Here is a 5,764-nt window from a genome sequence, read left to right on the forward strand (position 1 = left end):
TAATAAAATTAAGTCAACCATACTTTTTCACATGAAAACACGGGACACCTACAAAGACCGTGATCAACTGATCAATAATTTCTGGAATACTGTGTTGACAGTACATTATGATGATGCAAACATGGCACGGATTAACAATGTTTATTAATACCTCAAATGAAGTGCTCTTACAAATCTTTCATACAACTAGAATTTTGAAACTTCCTGGCAGATTAAAACTGTGTGCCGGACCGAGACTCGAACTCGGGACCTTTGCCTTTCGCGGGCAAGTGCTCTACCAACTGAGCTATCCAAGCACGACTCACACTTCGTCCTCACAGCTTTACTTCTGCCAGAATCTCGTCTCCTTCCTTCCAAACTTTACAGAAGCTCTTCTGCTAACCTTGCAGAACTAGCACTCCTGAAAGAAAGGATATTGCGGAGACATGGCTTAGCCACAGCCTATGGGATGTTTCCAGAATGAGATTTTCACCCTGCAGCGTAGTGTGCGCTGATATGAAACTTCCTGGCAGATTAAAACTGTGTGCCTGACCGAGACTCGAACTCGGGACCTTTGCCTTTCGCGGGCAAGTGCTCTACCAACTGAGATATCGAAGCACGACTGAAGCAGAAGTAAAGCTGTGAGTCGTGTGAGTCGTGCTTGGATAGCTCAGCAGTCTGCCTTCGGCGGTGGTACGACACGGACGTCTGTTTACGTCCCTGCCGGAGGAGTTCGCGCTCGCGCAGTTGTTTACATCTTCGGCGTATTCGCGCGTTTAGACGACTCGATATAGAATGGCACATGCATACCGAAAGTCGACTCTCAAGATTAGTTTTTCGAATGAATATGCGAGACCGGAAGCCTACGAAATCGAAAGGTTCCTACGGGACGAAGTTAAACTTGACTACAACGAACTTATCGGAATACACCTCTCCATAGTGAGCAGTGTCGTTTACGTCAAGCTGATTAACGATGCAGTATGTGACAGAATCATCCAAGATACTAAACATGGACTCAAATTTCGTCACTGTGATGGACATGTTGGAGAAGTAACTATTGATCACGCAGGACTGGGATTACGAAACATACGCATTTTCAAACTTCCCTTCGAGGTTCCGTCTGACTTGGTCATTGACGCCTCACGCCCATATGGAAGAGTGCTTAGCCACGTTGAGGAAAAATGGTCCATCTTTACAACTTACCCCGTTCTCAATGGGGTGCGTCAAATCAGAATAGAACTGACGCAACATGTACCCTCGTACTTGTTCATCGGCGGATGCAGAGCTATAGTCATCTACGATGGACAACGCAAAACATGCTCAGGCTGCGGGAAAGAGGGCCACGTCCGTTCCGAATGTATGCAGCGGAGGATAGTGTAAATTCCAACCGGCGAACCCGTGCCTCAGTCCACGATGACGACGCTGACACTAACGTATGCGGATGCATTTCGAACAGATCCCATCCCGAAGAATGACCAGCTACAGAATCCTGACAATTTACGGCAACCGACTGCAGCAGACACCGCCTCCAGTGACGAAACGACGCACACTTCTGCCGCCCCGGCGCCGACGACGCCCTTAACCGAGCGGAAAGGATCGGTAGGAGGTATGGAAATTGATCCTGCGGTTGTGCCGACAGCTGCTTTCGTCCCTGAGCACCGGGAGTCACTTCCGCACTCGGATACGGAGGCGCACACGCGCAAACAACGATCGGCAAAGCGCCACAAGAAACGACGGCTAGCGCCGTCGGATACCTGCTTACTGCAGTCCACGTCAGACGGACTTGGGTGTAACGTCGATACAGTGCATCCGGGTGCGCAACGGAAGGTTCTACCTCCCACACAGCAGGACGACGCGAATCATGCTAGACAGGGGTTGACTACAGACACACCGGACGGAAAGTCGTTCAGTCCGGTACCGCGCGGCTGCTACGGTAGCAGGTTCGAATCCTGCCTCGGGCATGGTTGTGTGTGATGTCCTTAGGTTAGTTAGGTTTAAGTAGCTCTGAGTTCTGGGTGACTGATGACCTCAGATGTTAAGTCCCGTAGTGCTCAGAGCCATTTGAACCATTTGAACGGAAAGTCGACGGAAGGAGTCCCTCCACCCACCGCAGCAACGCCACCGCCTTCGGTCAGCCAGGCCGGAGAAACACGACGGGAGCTGGACCTCCAGCACAGGAACTGGGCCGACGAATCCGATACTGACCCACAGACCGACGACGCACCCGTAATGGCGAGTGCTGCGTCCACCGGATGTTAACCACGCAGAAGATGCAGACTGCCGCACAGACAGCATGTCGCCGAGCAGCGGCACACAAATTAACATAAGCGTTCATGTGAGCTTTACGCACTGAGGAACAGCGGCAGGTATATCGAACAGCCTCTATTAATGTTAATACGATCAAAACGCCTGTCAAATTGCAATTATTACGAGAAATGTTGCATCCGTCAGACGTCGACATCGTTCTTCTGCAGGAAGTATGTGTTGAGAGCTTCCTCGACCTCTATGACTACGATACGTACATTACACCTACTACCGACGGCGGCAGCGGAACAGCGATACTTCTACGTAGCGGCATAGTAGCCGAGGACGTGGTGTACCTGCCGTCAGCGCGAGGACTGGCGCTCACAGTGTTGGGAGTACGGGTCGTTAACATTTACGCACCGTCGGGGTCCGACAGACGGCGCGATAGATCCCGATTTTACGCAGAGGAGATTGCAACACTATTCTTAGGTCGGTATGAACATGTCTTATTTGGAGGCGAGTTCAACTGCGTGCTCGCACCAAGAGATCAACACCCACGTTACACTTCATGCCCGGAGCTGCGGCAACTCATACAGGACATGAATCTCATTGATACATGGGAGACGATACATGGCGACAGACGTGGATACACCTATGTCACGAGTCACTCAGCAAGTCGTCTCGATCGCATTTACGTAACACGTCGTCTCGAACCTGCGATCCTCGATGCGGAATTGTGGCCTGTCACCTTTTCAGATCACATAGCATGTATATGCACGGTCTCCCTGAGTCGTCAACAAGGAGGAGTCGCAGTGTTTGGAAACTGAATACAGCACACCTCAGGGAACCTGAGTGCAGACGCTTAATCGAAGACACTTGGCACGTGTGTGAACGACGCCTCCCGACATATCCGACGACGTTGCAGTGGTGGCTGGAATGCGTTAAGCCTGCATTGCGCCGAGCGTTAATTGCATACGGAAGAGAGATGATGATGTCGAGGCGACACACGACGGAATTTTATTTCACGATGCTCCGTGAACTTTCTGTACAAGCACCTTCACAGGAGCGTCGTGCCGGTATAAAACGAACAGACGCCCAAATAATTTCCATAACGCACCGCCGTCTGGAGGGTGTCGCAATCCGTGCAAGGGCCTTTGACGAGTCCGTGGAGAATCACCGTCGATGTATCACGTTATCAGAGAAAAACAGTGTAGCCGCAGAACCTTAGAAATGGTTGAAATGGCTCTGAGCACTATGGGACTTAACTTCTGAGGTCATCAGTCCCCTAGAACTTAGAACTACTTAAACCTAACTAACCTAAGGACATCACACACATCCATGCCCGAGGCAGGATTCGAACCTGCGACCGGAGCGGTCGCGCGGTTCCAAACTGTAACGCCTAGAACCGCTCGGCCACTCCGGCCGGCGCAGAACCTTAATACAGACGGTCGTACTGCCAGATGGTCGCCGTATGACAACGCAAAAAGACATTGCCAACGCTTTTGTGGAACACTACGGTCATCTCTATGAAGAAGCGGAACACGATCAGGCAGCCTTTCATGAAGTCTGACGAACGCTCTCCGCGTGTCTCGACGAGACGGCCAACCTGGAGTTAACAGGTGAAGTCACTGTTGACGACGTAATGGAAGCGATTGATAAGGGAGCGTCGCACAAATCGCCGGGGCCCGACGGGTTTCCGTTAGAGTTTTATCGTACATTTAAAAATCTCATGACTCCACGATGGGCTGCCATGTACTGCGAATTGATGTCTCCCAACGTGCCTCTTCCACCCTCCTTCGTGGAAGGAATGATCATCCCCATCCACAAACCATCCGGCGGCACAGGGATACAGGGAATCGGCCACTGACCCTTCTTAATTGCGACTACAAGATCTACACCAGGATACTTGCAGCACGCTTTAAACGCGTAATACGCCAAGTGATATCACTCGACCAAACCCAGCTAGGAGGAGATAGCAATATACAAACGGCACTCAGCGACTACCGCGATGTTATCGCACTGGCATCAACACGCCGTCTCCGGGGTGCATTGGTATCGATAGACTTCGATCGCGCATTTGACAGACTGAGCTATGCTTATCTCACGGACGTGATGACGCAAATGAAGTTTCCGGAAAGTTTTGTCACCGTCGTCATGAGACTACTCCACGGAGCCGCATCCAAAGTGCTAATCAATGGACGCTTGGTGGGGCCCATCACCATCTCACGATCGGTCAGACAAGGGTGCCCGCTGTCAACGATATTGTATACCATCGCTGTCGAACCGCTGCTCTGCGGGTTCCGGAATCGTCTCCAAGGAATGACCATAAGGCACAACAAGTTTATATGCAGAACATACGCGGATGACCTAGTGTTTTTAGCACGGTCAGGCGACGAGGCAAGAGTGGCCTTGCATTGGATTAATTTGTATTGTATGGCTACGGGAAGTCGCCTGAACATGGCAAAGTCGGGAGCGATGAACATCGGGAGAGGACTCCCGACAGGAAGTGTAGCACCATTACAGCCGATCAACAAGATGAAATGCCTAGGAATTACCTTCACTACAGACGTTCGACGCACGGCGGCACTGAGTTACAGACAGCTTCTGCAAACAATTCGTGCGAGTGTCCGAAGTCACAGGTTAAGGGCACTGGATATGATACAACGGATCACCTTTGCCAACACTTATCTAGCCTCTCGCATCCCCCACCTGGCACAAGTTCTTCCTATGCCGGTGGTGTTGGCCCGCCGAATCCTGGCGGCACTAGGATATTTTGTGAGCACAGGTCTGCTTTTTAAGGTCGGATACGAAACCCTCACCCTTCCTCGTAGTCGTGGAGGTCTTGGACTAGTCCACGTACTCGACCGAGCAGTGGCTATTTATGTAACCACAATGATAAAGATGTGGACACGACACCAGACAAGTCTGACGGGCACCTTGATAGACGAACTCGCTCCACCCTCTCGTTCGGCTCCGGTAGCGGTGGCTCACATCTCACCATAGCTTGCCCATATGCGAACCTTTTTTGTGGAACACAGTTATGTACATATGGAACTACCGACTACCAGGACGGCAACGGCACGTGATATATATCACATCTTGACTCGACGTCGGCCGAATAATGCCGTAGAGCGCAGCCAACCAACAGTTACGTGGTCAGTGGTATGGCGTACAGAGCACCACCCACACCTTGATACGGGAACGCGCGCACTGTGGTATCAGGTGGTCAATGGGAAATACGTGACTCGTTCCAGGTTGCATACAATTCAAATGGCGGACGAGCCACTGTGTCCGCAGTGCAATGTTATAAACACAGAGGAGCATCGCCTGATATGCGGACCTTCAGCGGACGTATGGTGTTTGGTCAAAAAAATGATCGCCTTCCTCCTTCGGGTGGGGCCGCAAGCAATAGAACCACGGATATTACTTCTCCCAGATAGGACATATTATCCCCGAACAAAGACAAACGCAGTGACTTGGATTCGAGGCTTGACTGTGCGTTATCTTTTCCGAGACGGCAGTAAGAATGTGCTCGACTTTT

At 51.1% G+C, this 5,764-nt stretch overlaps 1 non-coding gene across 1 annotated transcript; it reads right to left on the reverse strand.

The window, feature by feature from the left end:
• Positions 1–222: 222 nt before the first annotated feature.
• Trnas-cga (transfer RNA serine (anticodon CGA)) lies at positions 223–297 on the reverse strand. Its single transcript has one exon. It is a non-coding gene; the product is annotated as a tRNA-Ser (tRNA).
• Positions 298–5,764: the final 5,467 nt, after the last annotated feature.

This window comes from Schistocerca nitens, chromosome 3 (genome assembly GCF_023898315.1).
Source record: "Schistocerca nitens isolate TAMUIC-IGC-003100 chromosome 3, iqSchNite1.1, whole genome shotgun sequence".
Taxonomy (NCBI): Eukaryota; Metazoa; Arthropoda; class Insecta; order Orthoptera; family Acrididae; genus Schistocerca; species Schistocerca nitens.